The sequence below is a fragment of the Trachypithecus francoisi genome, unplaced genomic scaffold (assembly GCF_009764315.1).
Source record: "Trachypithecus francoisi isolate TF-2019V2 unplaced genomic scaffold, Tfra_2.0 Contig01440, whole genome shotgun sequence".
In the NCBI taxonomy this organism is placed as follows: domain Eukaryota; kingdom Metazoa; phylum Chordata; class Mammalia; order Primates; family Cercopithecidae; genus Trachypithecus; species Trachypithecus francoisi.
Window position 1 is genome coordinate 10,731,143 of NW_022681431.1, and position 16,103 is coordinate 10,747,245.

The 16,103-nt window shown below is 41.2% G+C and overlaps 1 protein-coding gene across 6 annotated transcripts in view; it reads left to right on the forward strand.

The window, feature by feature from the left end:
* The window catches only part of CHMP7 (charged multivesicular body protein 7), a 40,315-nt gene that overhangs the window by 4,525 nt on the left and 19,687 nt on the right, over positions 1-16,103 (forward strand). The window contains exon 1 of one of the 6 annotated variants that reach the window (XM_033228650.1): positions 15,440-15,661. The exons of 2 other annotated variants lie outside the window; for them this stretch is intronic. The gene's annotated coding sequence lies outside the window, so the exon portion shown is untranslated. Of the gene's footprint in view, positions 1-15,439; positions 15,694-16,103 lie in introns of those variants that run through there. 3 more of the 6 variants (XM_033228625.1, XM_033228617.1, XM_033228659.1) reach the window with 3 other exon arrangements.

Genomic DNA, 16,103 nt, shown 5'->3' on the forward strand with positions numbered 1-16,103 from the left:
TGAAACGTTATTTTTTGGCATCTATTGAGATGATTATATTGTTTTTCTCCTTTGTGCTATTCAAATGTTTAATCACATTGACTTTCAAATGTTGCACCTACCTTGAATTCCTGGGTTAAATTTCACTTGTCATGATGTATTATGTTTTTTACATATTGCTAGGTTTGGTTTGCTAATACTTTCTTAAGCATATTTTTGTGTCTGTATTCATGAGAGATATTGATTTATCATTGTCTTTTTCTGTAATATCTTTCTAAGTTTGGGTATCATCATTATTCTGGCTTTATAAAATAAACTCCGTTTTCTTGAGTCTTGTAAGATTGGCATTATGTTTTCCTTCAATGTTTGATACCATTCATCAGTAACACCATCTGGACTTGGTGATAATTTTTGTTGTTTTTCTTTTGGGGTATGTATGTGTCTGAAGGTTTTTGATAACAAATTCAAATCCTATAATATGAGTTTTTCAGACTTTCTATTTTATGTGTCTCTTTTGGCAAGTAAACATTTTCAAGGCATTTGTCTCTTTTATCTGAGTTCTTAAATATATTGGCATAAAGTTGCTCATAATATTCCCTTATTATCCTTAGTAATCATAGTGATGTCCTCTCTTTTATTTTGATAACTTACGTTTTGTCTCTCTTCTTTGATGAGTTTCACTAATGATTTATTATTCTTTTCAAATAGCTATGCTGTCTATGTTAACTTTATTACTCTCAGGGTTTTTCTCTTTTCTGTTCTATAGATTTTCTGTCATTATTGCCTTTCTTATACTTATTCTGGGTTTATATCACTCTATTGCTCTTCTTTTCTTTTTTCTTTTTTTCTGTTTTTTTGAGACAGAGTCTCGCTCTGTTGCCCAGGCTGGAATACAGTGGCGTAATCTTGGCTCACTGCAATCTCTGCCTCCCAGGTTCAAGCAATTCTCCTGCCTCAGCCTCCCAAGTAACTGGGACTGCAGGCACCTGCCACCAAGCACACCTAATTTTTTTTGTATTTTTAGTAGAGACAGGGTTTCACCGTGTTAGCCAGGATGGTCTCAATCTCCTGACCTTGTGATCCACCCGCCTCAGCCTCCCAAAATGCTGGGATTACAAGAGTGAGCCATTGTTCCTGGCCTGCTCTTTTTTTTTAGCTTTTAAGTGGAAACCTAGATCATTGATTCCTATCCTTTTTCCTTTACAATATGAGCACTCATACTCTCTATGTCCTGCTGTAGTTATGTCCTACAAATTTTGATATTTTGCATCGTCATTTAGTTTGAAATATTTTCTGATTTCTACAGGCTTTCTTCTCTGACCCATGGTGGTTTAAACTGCAAATATGAAAGTCTTTTTTGTATATCTTATTGACTTCTAATTCGATTTCACTGCAACTAAAGAAAGTATTCTGTATGATTTCAATACTTTTAAATTTATTAAGACTCTTTGTAGGCCCAGAATAGGGTCTACCTTAGTAAACATACTACGTACACTCAAAATGAATGAACATTCTACAGTTGTTGGGTATAGTATTCTATGAATGTTTATTAGGTCAAGGTGGCTGATAATTTTTCAGATTGTCTATGACTTCATTGATTTTTTCTTTTTTTTTTTTTTTTTGACAGAGTCTTGCTCTGTTGCCCAGGCTAGAATGCAGAGGCACCATCTTGGCTCACTGCAACCTCCGCCTACCACGTTCAAGGGATTCTCCTGCCTCAGCCTCCCAAGTAGCTGGGATTACAGGCACCTGCCACCATGCCCAGCTAATTTTTGTATTTTCAGCAGAGACGAGGTTTTACCATGTTGACCAGGCTGGTCTTGAACTCCTGACCTCAAGTGATCTGCCAACCTCGGCCTCCCGAAGTGCTGAGATTACAGTCATGAGGCACCATGCCCGGCCTCCATCTTTTGCTTTCAATCTATCTGAAGCTTTACATTTAAGGTGCATATATTTTAGACAGTTAATAATTTCAGCTTGCTTTTTTTTTTCTAGTTGGGGAAACTCTGCCTTTTAATTGGATTATTTATGCTGGTTACATTTGTTGTTATAAAATTTGGAAAGTTCAATCTGCCACAATGTCGTCACTTCCTGTTTTTAAAGGATATTCTCAATGAGTGTGAACAATAAGTCAACAGCTTTCTTTCACCATTTCACACATCCTGAGCCTCCGTTGTTTTAAGTCAGTTGTCATTCATATCTTTGTTCCCTGTGAATGCACAAAATTTGCTCTGTACGATTGACTATGATGTGTCCGGGTAGGGTTTTCTTTACATTTATTTTTGTGAGGGGTTTATGAACTTTTTGGATCTGTAAGTTGATGTTTTTTCACTACATTTGAGAATATATCAACTTTTTTTTTTCTTTAATCTTTTCCAGCCATTTCTTCTTGGTCCCTGGATCCATGTGTACTGCATGACATGGTACCACAAGTCACGGAGACTCACTTCCTTGCTTTCTTTCAGTTTCATTTTCCCTTGTACTTCAGATGGAATGATATCTATTGATCTCTTTTGGAGTTCACTCACTCTTTCTTCTGTAATGTTCAATCTCTCTTAAGAAAGTCCAAATAAATTTTTCATTTCAGAGAGTGGAATTTTCAGTTCTAAAATGTCCATTTGGTTCTTGTTTTATAGTTATCATATATATGCTGAAATAGATTATCTTCCACTTATGTCAGCAATCTTTTCTGTAGACCCAACATATATTTTATAGCTCCCCAAAAGAGATTCTATTATGAATCAGCATTAAAAACCACTGTGAAGACAGAAACTCTACCTAGAAAGAGTGAGGTTTTTATGGTTTGGGTTTTGTTTTTTGGAATAGGGTCTCACTCTGTCACCCAGGCTGGAGTGCACTGGTGCAATCTTGACTCACTGAAGCCTCGACCTACTGTGCTTAAGAGATCCTCCCACCTCAGCCTCCTGAGTAGCTGGGACTATAGTCATGGGCCACCATGCCCAGCTAATTTTTGTACTATTTTTAGGGACAAGGTTTTGCCGTGTCACCCAGGCTGGTCTTGAGTTCTTGAGCTCAAGTGATCTGCCTGCCTCAGCCTTCAGAATTACTGGGATTACAGATGTGAGCCATTGTGCCCAGCCATGAGTGAGTTATCTAATGAAGAGTAACAGTAACAGAAAATGTTTATGAGCTCTTGCATACAATAATTTCACAAGTATTTATCGAAAATTGATTATGTACCAGGCAAAACGTATGCAAAAATTAAAATATGCAGTACCTGCTGTAGGAGACTTGCACACTAGCAGGGAGACAGTAAAACAACTGTAATAAAATGTGATTTGGCAGGGCCTATTAAAAATGATTCTATCGGCCTGGCACGGTGGCTCACGCCTGTAATCCCAGCACTTTAGGAGGCCAAGGCAGGCGTATCACAAGGTCAGGAGATCGAGACTACCCTGGATAACACAGTGAAACCCTGTCTCTACTAAAAATACAAAAAAAAACCAGCCAAGCGTGGTGGCAGGCACCTGTAGTCTCAGCTACTCGGGAGGCTGAGGCAGCAGAATGGCATGAACCCAGGAGGTGGAGCTTGCAGTGAGCTGAGATTGCACATTGCATTCCAGCCTGGGTGACAGAGCGAGACTCCATCTCAAAAAAAAAAAAGATTCTATCCCCAAGAACCTGTATTTTTAGTTTGGAGAATAAAATGCTTAGGATAATTAGGAGAAAGAAGGTAGGAGGGGAGAAGAGAGTGGAAGGAAGTGAACTGGGGAGTGTCTCAGACCTTATTTACAAAGAAATATTAAGGAAAACCCAAAGACAATAGGGAAGACAAAAAAGGAAAAAAAAAAAAAAGAAAGCAGAGGAAATATTAGCCTATGACAGCCAAGTGCAGTGGCTCCCGCCTGTAATCCCAGCACTTTGGGAGGCCAAGGTGGGCGGATCACGAGGTCAGGAGTTTGCGACCAGCCTGACCAAATGCTGAAACCCTGTCTCTACTAAAAATACAAAAAAAAAAATTGGCTGGGTGTGGTGGCACATGCCTGTAATCCCAGCCATTTAGGAGGCTGAGGCAGGAGAACTGCTTGAACCTAGGAGGTGGAAGTTGCAGTGAGCAGAGATCAAGCCACTGCACTCCAGCCTGAGCAACAGAGGGACACTCCGCCCCCCAAAAAAAAGAAAGAAAAGGAAATTTTATCCTTTGACACCAATAGCTACAGCACACAGTAAACACTCCCTAACTGCTAGTCAGATAAAAATAAAACCTCCCACTAAAAGTTCTGTTTTACTCAATTCCTTTTATCCAATCCATCATGTTCATAATACAGGAAATAAACAGAATTGAAGGGAGAAATTTACACTACTATAATAATAGTTGGAGACTTCAATTGTCCCACTTTCAAAAATAGAACAATCAGAATGAAGATAAATAAGGACGTAGAGTACTTGGACATCACTATATACTAATGGAAACTAAAAGACATAAAAAACAGTTCACCACACGGCCGGGCGCGGTGCCTCAAGCCTGTAATCCCAGCACTTTGGGAGGCCGAGACGGGCGGATCACGAGGTCAGGAGATCGAGACCATCCTGGCTAACACGGTGAAACCCCGTCTCTACTAAAAATACAAAAAAAACTAGCCGGGCGAGGTGGCGGGCGCCTGCAGTCCCAGCTACTCGGGAGGCTGAGGCAGGAGAATGGCGTGAACCCGGGAGGCGGAGCTTGCAGTGAGCTGAGATCCGGCCACTGTACTCCCGCCTGGGCCACAGAGCGACTCCGTCTCAAAAAAAAAAAAAAAACAGTTCACCACAAACAGAAGCATTCAATTTTTCTCAAAGATACATGGAATATTCTCCAGGATAAACCATAAGTTAGACCACAGAGTAATTCTTTATAAATTTAAAATAGCTGAAATTAAAATATCTCTTCTGATCACAATATGACACTAGAAATCAACATCAGAAGGAAAAGAGTAAACTCCTCAAACATGTAGAAATCAAGCTTTTAAATAACCAGTGAGTCAAAGAGGATCTTATATGAGAAATTAGAGAAGATCTGGAGATAAGTGAAGCAAAAACACAACATAGTAAAACTTCCCGCATGCAGTAAAAGCAGTGCTAAGAGGACATGTTATCATGGTAAATGCTTATATCAAAGAGGAAAAAAGATCTAAAATAAACAATCTACACATTAAGAAACTAGGAAAGGAAGAATAAACTAAATCCTAGGTAGTGGAACAAAGGAAATAAAAAAAAAAATAGAAGAGAGATTATTTTAAAAAGAGAATAGGAAAACAGTAAAGAAAATAAGCCCAAAAGTTGATTCTTTGAAAAGATTAACAAAATGGAGAAATCTTTGACTTAATTTATTAAAAAATGAGAATCCTCAAATTACTAAAATCAGAAAGTGGGACATTATTACTGATTCTACAGCAATAAAAAGGGTTAGAAGAGAGTACTATGAAAAACTGTATGCCAAAAAACACAATTCTCTAGCTAAAATGAACAAATTTCTAGAAACACACAACCTATGAGTACTGATTTATAATGAAACAGAAGATGAGAACAGACATAACTGGAAGGAGATTGAATCAACAATCAAAAACTTCCCCGGACCAGATTTGTGTCCGGCCAAATATTTAAAGAAAAAATCGGCTGGGCACGGTGGCTCACACCTGTAGTTCCAGCACTTTAAGAAGCCGAGGTGGGCAGATCACAAGGTCAAGAGATCCAGACCATCCTAGCCAACATGGTGAAACCCCATCTTTACTAAAAATACAAAAATTAGCTGGGTGTGGTGGTACATGCCTATAGTCTCAGCAACTAGGGAGGCTGAGTCAGGAGAATCGCTTAAACCCAGCAGGCGGAGGTTGCAATGAGCCGAGATTGCACCATTGCACTCCAGCCTGGCGACAGAGAGAGACTCTGTCTCAAAAAAGAAAAAAAAAAAAGAAAAGAAAAGAAAAAAGAAAAAAAGAAAAATCAACACCAAGTGTTCTCAAAGATGTGAAAAGAAGGGAACTCTTCCTAACTGATTCTATGAGGCCAACACTGTCCTTACACCAAAGTCAGGCAAAGATACCACAAGAAAGAAAACTACACACCAATATCCCTTATACATTTTGTGGCAAAAATCTTCAACAAAATAATAACAAACTGAATCTAACATTTATCGATTTTTATTTATTTTTTATTTATTTAGTAAAGACAGTCTTGCTCTGTCACCACGCCGGAGAGCAGTGGTTTGATCATAGCTTACTTCAGCCTTGAACTCCTGGGCTCAAGTTATCCCCTTGCCTCAGCCTCCCAAGTTACTGGGACTATAGCTGCGTGTCACCATGCCCAGCTAATTTCTTGTCTTTTTGTAGAAATGGAGTCTTGCTATGTTGCCCAGGCTAGTCTCAAACTCTTGGGCTCAAGCAATCCACCTGCCTTGGCCTCCCAAAGTGCTGAGATTATAGATGTGAGCCTCCATGCCTGGCTCTGAATCAAACATTTAAAAAAATGTTATACACCGGTCGAGCATGGTGGCTCACACCTATAATCCCAGCACTTTGGGAGGCTGAGGCGGGTGGATCACCTGAGGTCAGGAGTTCAAGACCAGCCTAGCCAACATGGCAAAACCCCACCTCTACTAAGAATACAAAAATTAGGCCGGGGCAGTGGCTCACACCTGTAATCCCAGCACTTTGAGAGACCGAGGCTGGCGGATCACCTGAGGTCAGGAGTTCGAGACCAGCCTGACCAACATGGAGAAACCCCGTCTCTACTAAAAATACAAAATTAACCAGGCCCGGTGGCACGCACCTGTGATCCCAGCTACACGGGAGGCTGAGGCAAGAGAATCACTTGAACCCAGGAGGCAGAGGTTGTGGTGGCCAAGATCGCGCCATTGCACTCCAGCCTGAGCAACAGGAGTGAAACTACATCTCAAAAAAAAAAATTAGCCGGGCTTGGTGGCGGGTGCCTGTAATCCCAGCTACTGAGGAGGCTGAGGCAAGAGAATCACTTGAACCTGGGAGGGGGAGGTTGCAGTGAGCTGAGATTGTGCCACTGCACTCCAGCCTGGGCAACAAGAGTGAGAATCCATCTCAAAAAACACAAACAAACAAACAAAAACGAATTATACACCATAATCAAGTGGGATTTATTGCTGGAATGCTGACATGGTTCAACATATGAAAATCAAAGTAATACAGCACATTAACAGAATGAAGGACAGAAACCACATAATCTTCATCTCTTTTTGTTTGTTCGTTTGTTTTTGTTTTTGAGATAGCACCTCACTTTGTTGCCCAGGCTGGAGTGCAGAGGCTTGATCATAGCTCACTGCAGCCTGCACCTCCTGGACTCAGGCAATCCTCCTACCTCAGTTTCCCCAGGAGTTGGGACTATAGGTGTGCTGCCATGCTCGGCTTTTTTTTTTTTTTTTTTTTTAGTATGGACAAGGTCTCCTTGTTGCCCCTACTCATCTCAACTGATGCAGAAAAAGCATTTGACAAAATTCAATACTGTCTCATGATGCAAATACTTATCAAACTAGGAATAGAAGGAAACTAGATAGACATAATAAAAAAACGTATTTGAAAAATGAAAGCCAACATAAGGATGAAAGACTAAAAGATTTTTGTCTAAGATTAGGATCAGGACACGGATGCCTACTTTCACCACTTGTATTCAAAATAGTACAAGAAGTCTTAGAGCAATTATGCCAGAAAGAGAAACATGCTCATTCAAATTTGAAAGGAAGACATAAAATTTTCTCTGCTTGCAGATGCCATGATCTTATACATAGAAAACCCTGAAGATTTCACAAAAATATGCTAGAATGAATAAACAAATTTGGAGAAGTTGCAGAAAAAAAATCAATACACAAAAATCAGTTCCTTTTCTATTCACCAACAATAAACAAGCTGAAAAGAAAATTAAGAAAGCAATTCCATTTACAAAGGCATGAAAAAAATGTTTAGGAGTAGGCTTCATCAACAAGGCAAATAACTTGTACACTGAAAACTACAAAATGTTCCTGAAAGAAATTAAAGAAAACATCAATAAATGGAAGGACAGTCTGTGTTCATGGATTGGAAGACTTAATATTAAGATGCCAACACTACTCAAAGCAATCTACAGATTCAATGTGATCATGATCAAAATCCCAATGATGTATTTTACAGAAATAGAAAGATCCATCCTAAAATGTATATGAAATCTCAAGAACTCTAAACAGCCAAAACCACCTTGAAAAAGAGGAACAAAGCTGGAGGACTCATACTTCCTGTTTTCAAAACTTAACCACAAGCTGTAAGAATCAAAGTAGTGTGCTACTGGCAGAAAGACAGACATACAGACCAATGGAATCATATAGAGTGCTCAAAATTAAACCCTCACAAATATGGTCAAATGAATTTTCACACAGATCTCATAACCACTTGTGTTAGGCCATATTTGCATTGCTATATGGGTAATTTATAAAGAAAGGTTTAATTAGCTCATAGTTCTGCAGACTGTACAAGCATAGCGCTGGCATCTGCTTGGCTTCTGGTGAAGCCTTAGGGAGGTTTTATTCATGGGAGAAGGTGAAGTGAGAGCAGGCACATTATATGGTGAGAGCAGAGCAAGAGAGAAAGGAGATGCTATACCCTTTGAAACAACTAGATCGTGCATGAACTAACTGAGCAAGAACTCACTTATCACCATGAGGATGGTGCTAAACCATTTGTATTAGTCTGTTCTCATGCTGCTAATAAAGACATACCGAAGATGGGGTAATTTATAAAGGAAAGAGGTTTAACTGACTCACAGTTCCATATGGCTGAGGAGACCTCGCAATCATGGCAGAAAGCAAAAGAGAAGCAAATGCACATCCTTCTTTTTTTTTTCTTTTTTTTTTTTTGAGACGGAGTCTCACTCTGTCGCCCGGGCTGGAGTTCAGTGGCCGGATCTCAGCTCACGGCAAGCTCCGCCTCCCGGGTTCACGCCATTCTCCTGCCTCAGCCTCCCGAGTAGCTGGGACTACAGGCGCCCGCCACCTCGCCCGGCTAGTTTTTTGTATTTTTTTTAGTAGAGACGGGGTTTCACCGTGTTAGCCAGGATGGTCTCGATCTCCTGACCTCGTGATCCGCCCGTCTTGGCCTCCCAAAGTGCTGGGATTACAGGCTTGAGCCACCGCGCCCGGCCTCTTTTTTCTTTTTTTAGACGGAGTCTTACTCTGTCACCCAGTCTGGAGTGCAGTGGCACGATCTCAGCTCACTGTAAGCTCCGCCTCCTGGGTTCACCATTCTCCTGCCTTAGCCTCTCAAGTAGCTAGGATTACAGGCATCCGCCACCATGCCTGGCTTATTTTTTGCATTTTTAGTAGAGGGGATTTTCACCATGTTAGCCAGGATGGTCACAATCTCCCAACGTTGTGATCCACCCACCTCGTCCTCCCAAAGTGCTGGGATTACAGGTGTGAGCCACTACACCCAGCCGCAAAGGCACATCTTACATGGCAGTAGGCAAGGAGAAGTGCAGAGCAAAGAGGGGGAAAAGCCCTGTGTAAACCATCAGATCTCATGAGATCTCACCATCATGAGAACAGCATGAGGGTAACCACCCCCATGATTAAACTACCTCTCACTACAAATCAAGATAAGATTTGGGTGGGGACACAGCTAAACCATATCATTCCACTGGCCCCTCCCAAATTTCATGTCCTCACATTTCAAAACATAATAATGCCCTGGCAACAGTCTTAACTCATTTCAGCATTAAATCAGAAGTCCAAGTCCAAAGTCTCATCTGGAACAAGGCAAGTTCCTTCTACCTATGAGCCTGTAAAATTAAAAGCTAGCTAGTTACTTCCTAAGTACAATGGGGGTACAGGCATTTAGTAAATACACCCATTCCAAATGGGAGACATTGGCCAAAATAAAGGGGCCACAGGCCCCATGCAAGTCCGAAATCCAATAGGGCTGTCATTAAACCTTAAAGTTTCAAAATTATCTCCTTTGACTCGATGTCTCACATCCAGGTCATGCTGATGCAAGAGGTGGGTTCCCATGGCCTTGGTCAGCTCTGCCCCTGTGGCTTTGCAGGGTACACCCCCTTGTCCTAGTTGCTTTCACAGGCTGGTGTTGAGTGTCCGTGGCTTTTCCAGGTGCACAGTGCAAGCTGTTGGTGGATCTACCATTCTAGGGTCTGAAGGATGGTGGCCCTCTTCTCATATATTCACTATGCAGTTCCCCTATTCTGTATGGGAGCTCTGACCCCACATTTCCCTTCTGCACTGCCCTAGCAGAGGTTCTCCATGAGGTCTCCACCCTGCAACACACTTCTGCCTGGACGTCCAGGCATTTCCATACATCCTCTGAAATCTAGGCAGAGGTTTCCAAACCTCAATTCTTGTCTTCTGCACACCTGCAGTACCAACACCATGTGGAAGCTGGCAAGGCTTGGGGCTTGCACCCTCTGAAGCCATGACTCATGCTGTACGTTGGCCCCCTTTAGCCATGGCTGGAGTGGCTGGGATGCAGGGCACCAAGTCCCAAGGCTGCAAACAGCAGGGGGACCCTGGGCCTGGTCCAGGAAACCAATTTTTCCTCCTAGGCCTCCAGGTCTGTGATGGGAGAGGCTGCCGTGAAGACCTCTGATATGCCCTGCACACATGAAGACATTTTCCCCATGGTCTTGGTGATTAACATTTGGCTCCTCATTACTTATGCAGCTTCCTGCAGCCAGCTTGAATTTCTTCTCAGAAAATGAGTTTTTCTTTTCTATTGAAATGTCAGTCTGCAAATTTCCCAAACTTCTATACTGTACTTCCTCTTGAATGCTTTGCCACTTGGAAATTTCTTCATCCAGATACCCTAAATCATGACTCTCAAGTTCAAAGTTCCACAAATCTCTAGGGCAGGGGCAAAATGACGCCAGTCTCTTTGCATAGCAAGAGTGACCTTTACTCCAGTTCTCGTCAAGTTTCTCATCTCCATCTGAGACCACCTTAGCCTGGACTTCATTGTCCATATATCACTATCAGCATTTTGATCAAAGCTATTCAACAAGTCTCTAGGAAGTTACAAACTTTCCCACATCTTCCTGTCTTCTTCTGGCCCTCAAAACTGTTTCAACCTATGCCTGTTACCCACTTCCAAAGTCACTTCCACATTTTTGGCTATCCTTTGTGAAAGGAAGATATCTTGGCCCCCCAACATCACCAAGCTAAAGTAAAAATTCAAGCTGGAAACTGCTTAGGGCAGAACCTGCCTTCCATTCTATTCAAAGTTATCCCTCTGCTCACTGAGGTAAATGCATATCTGATTGTCTCCTTTGGAAAGGCTAATTGGAAACTCAAAATAATGCAACCATTTATTTCCCACCTTTCTGTGACCTGGAAGCCCCCTGTGATGGTTAATACTGGGTGTCCAGTTGATTGGATTGAAGGATACAAAGTATTCATCCTGAGTGTGTCTGTTGCCAAAAGAGATTAACATTTGAGTCAGTGGGCTGGGGAAGGCAGATCCACCCTTAATCTGGTGGGCACAATCTGATCAGCTGCCAGCCAATATAAAGCAGTCGGAAAAACATGAGCAGCAGAGATGGGCCTAGCTTCCCAGCCTACATCTTTCTCCTGTGCTGGATGCTTCCTGCCCTTGAACATGAACATCAGACTCCAAGTTCTTCAGTTTTGGGACTCAGACTGACTCTCCTTGCTCCTCAGCTTGCATACAGCCAACTGTGGGACTTGTGATCGTGTAAGTTAATACTTAATAAACTCTTCTTTAATATATCCTATTAGTTCTGTCCCTCTAAGAGAACCCTAATACATCCCTTTTCCACTTTGAGTTTTCCTGCCTTTGCTTCAACTTGTCCTACCTTTCCAGACCAAATCAATGTACTTCTTACATATATCGATTGATATCTCATGTCTCCCTAAAATGTATAAAACCAAGCTGTGCCCTGACCACCTTGGGCACATGTCATCAGGCCTTCCTGAGTCTGTTTCATGGGTGCACATCTTCAGCCTTGGCAAAATAAACTTTCTTTTTTTTTTTTTTTTGAGATGGAGTCTTGCTCTGTTGCCCAGACTGGAGTGCAGTGGTGTGATCTCCGCTCACTGAAAGCTCCACCTCTCAGATTCATGCCATTCTCCTGCCTCAGCCCCCCGAGTAGCTGGGACTACAGGCACCCACCACCACGCCCAGCTAATGTTTTGTATTTTTAGTAGAGACGGGGTTTCACCATGTTATCCAGGATGGTCTCAATCTCCTGACCTTCTGATCCGCCCACCTCGGCCTTTCAAAGTGCTGGGATTACAAGCGTGAGCCACCATGCCCAGCCAGCAAAATAAACTTTCTAAATTAACTGAGATCTGTCTCAGATTTTCTGGGTCCATATTTAATAACCATAAAGGGATTCTGAGTGGATATGCTCTAAACTTTCTAAATTAACTGAGATTTGTCTCAGATTTTCTGGGTCCATATTTAATAACCATAAAGGGATTCTGAGTGGATATGCTCCTCACCTTTGACAAGCTAGATTTGACAAGCTCCTATTGGTGCTTGGTACCAGCACGAGCTTACTTTATGGCTCAAACCAATGGGACAATTTGCTGAGATCTGAGAGCAATGCACCCTCCACCACCACCCCCCTGCCCCCCACCCACGTCCCACCAAGAGAATTACCCAAATTTGGTCGAAATCTAAAGCTTATTTTATTTTGCTGTTGTACAACTTTTTTTTTGGAGTTTTACTTCCTTCCAACAAGAAAGGCAAATTTTCCTTTTCCTTGCTTCCATGATGATGGAAGATAGGTAACTCCGTTATGGAGTTTGAGCTCACTTCCAACAGGGAAGGTGAGTTTGTTGTTGTTGTTGTTGCTGTTTTGTTTGTTTTTCTGCTTCAAGGATGATAGAGAGTGGTCTACAGCCTGAGATCCATCCCTAGATAAGCAAGTGAATTGGGGTTTATCTTGGCTAAAATTAAGATTAACAACCACCTGGTCTTTATTTCTCCTTACCATTAGAGTGCTCAGGAATTATACAAGTTATGAGATTGTTTGTTTTGCTTTACTTTTTTGTTGTTGTTGATGTTTGTTTCTGTTTTTGTTGTTTCATACTTTTCTCCCATTGGGTTTGACCAACTCTATCCAACTCGATCAAATCCGAAGGAAAGTTCCAAATTATGGGGAACAACGCCTCTAAAATGGCTAAATTCCCATACACAAAAAAATGGTGGTATAGTGAGGGGAGAAAAATGGTCAACAAAATAAAAAAAAATTTTATTTTGACTACTTAAGGGATTTTATTTACATAACAAGGCCACCTTTTTGCTAGCCAGGCCAAACTGAAAGCAATGGCTGTCCCCTACTCTGCAGTTCAATAGCTAAGTTTCTGCCTTTTTTCCCCCCCATTCATGACAGCCAAGGTTTTGTTCCTAAATCAAGTCCTTTCTGGTTTGATACTTGGTACTTCTTCTTTTTTTGAGATGGAGTTTAGCTCTTGTTGTCCAGGCTGGAGTACAATGGTGTGATCTCGGCTCACCACAACCTCCGCCTCCCGGGTTCAAGCAATTCTCCTACCTCAGCCTCCCGAGTAGCTGGGATTACAGGCATGAGCCACCACACCCGGCTAATTTTGTATTTCTTAGTAGAGACGGGGTTTCTCCATGTTGGTCAAGCTGGTCTTGCACTCCTGACCTCAGGTGATCCGCCAGCCTTGGCCTCCCAAAGTGCTAGGATTACAGGCGTGAGCCACTGTGCCTGACCAGCACTTGGTACTTCTGAAATAGCAGCAATTTGTCCTAGCTGAAATATAATAATAAAATTTTGAATTTTTATTGTTGTTGTTATTTTTGTTTTTGTTTTTTTTTAGATGGAGTCTCGCTCTGTCGCCCAGGCTGGAGTGCATTAGCATGATCTCAGCTCACTGCAACCTCCGCCTCCCGGGTTCAAGCGATTCTCCTGTCTCAGCCTTCTGAGTAGCTGGGACTACAGGTGTGTGCCACCATGCCCGGCGAATTTTTTGTATTTTTAGTAGAGACGGGGTTTCACCCTGTTAGCCAGGATGGTCCTTGATCTCCTGACCTCGTGATCCACCTGCCTCTGCCTCCCAAAGGGCTGGGATTACAGGCATGAGTCACAGTGGCCGGCCATCCGACTTCTTTTTACTCAAATAGTTATTGCAACAGAGGCTACTCTTAGGTTTTTAAGAAAGAGTGTAGTTTAGACACTTAGAAATGGTTTGTTTAAAAAAACGTTTTAAGTGCACTGTAAAAGCATCACGTGGTCTAGCCTTATAATAATTCTCCCTTTTTGGAGACCTAGGATTCAGTGTGGGCTCTTCCCAGAGCTCAGAGATCCAGTTAAAAAAGAATTGGTAGTCCCGATCTAAATAAAATTGATCTCCTTATATAATCCAATGATAAATTTCTATAATTTTATGTTAAATTGGCAATTAAATCTGTTTTAATTTCCCTCCAGCTCCCCAGAATTTCTCTTCAGACCTTATAATGTAAATTTTGCTATCTGACTTTCACTTGAATTGTTTCCTTTAATATGCAAATTTAAGACTATTTAGCTGAAAACTGCCTAGGATTGTGAAACAGGTTATCAGGCATCTGAAAGTCTAAGATAAAGAAAAAAAGCATTTTTATGAATCTGTAAGATGTACTTCTTCTATCAACATGCCTAATACATCTACGTATTTATATGTTGTGTACACAATGTTGCACTCCTGAAAATATATAAAAGAGCTCTAATTAATTGTCTTACAAAATAAAAGCATTTACATCAAGTACTTTATTAGAAAAAGGAATGACTGGTCAAATGCTTTTTCAAGTTATCTGATAAGTAAAGTCTTTAATAAATAAGCTAGCTTTAAAATTACTGGTAAAGTAATATTAGAAATGTCTTAAGAATTGCCAGCATACATTTTTATTTGCATTTACTAATCAAGAACTTTCATACTTAACCCTACCAAATACTATAAGGTATCAAAATTTGGCACAGAGTTTACAAAACTATAAACCCAGCCCAAGACAGAATGACCTCTGCTCCTGTAATCATTAATAAATAAGACATTGATATTGGTTTAATGAAAATAGCTACATCTTGAATTATTTAGCAAAATTACCATAATTTCTAATCTTACGGCAGTCTAGGTAGTCTAGTCCACAGGCAGTAAGGAGGTTTGCTTTGGGAAAGGACTGTTACAGTCTTTGTTTCAAAGTTAAACTATAAGTAAACTTGCATGGTAAAAGAATGTTTAATTTTGTGAAAAATGACCAAACTGTCTTCCAAAGTAGCTGTCGGGGACAACCTGCTCCCAGAAGAAAGCAGCAAACCCCCTCCCCTAAATGCCCTGCAGCTTATTTCTTCTGAGATGCCGGCTCTGCCCCAAGTTCCCAGAACTTAGGTACAGCTGTATCCACCCCCAGGCCAAACCACATCCTGGTACTCTAAGCCAGGTGGGGCAAGAAGTGACAAACAACTGCAGGATGTAGACTAACCTCAGAAAGCCCCTAGGCCCTCAAAGCCCTATTATAAGCCCCTCACCTTGAACACTCTGGGCTGCCTCCTCTGAGGGTTACGGAGCAAGCCGGCAGGTCAACAAACTTGCTTGCCTGACTTTGAGCCTACTGGTCCTTTCTCTCGGCCGACCTTACAGTAGCTGTACCACTTTGCATTTCCACCAGCAATGAGTGAGAGTTCCTGTTGCTCCGCATCCTCACCAGCATTTGGTGTGGTCAGTATTTTGGATTTTCACCATTCTAATAGGTGTGTAGTAGTATCCTATTCTTGTCTAATTTACAGTTCCCCAATGACATATGCTATTGAGCATATTATCATATACTTATTTGCCGTTGGTATATATTCTTTGGTGAGATGTCTGCTCAGATCTTTTATTCATGTTTTAATTGGGTTATTCTTTTTCTTTTTGTTGAGTCTTAAGAATTCTTCATGTGTTTTGGATTAACAGTCCTTTATTGGAGATGTCTTTTGCAAATAGTTTCTACCAGTCTGTGGCTTATCTTCACATTCTCTTCACAGTGTCTTTCATAGAGCAAAAATAATAATGATAATAATTATGTCTAATTTATCAATTATTTCTTTCATGGATTATGCTTTTTGTGTTGTATCTAAAAAGTAATCATGATGCCCAAGGTTATCTAGATGTTTTGTCTTCT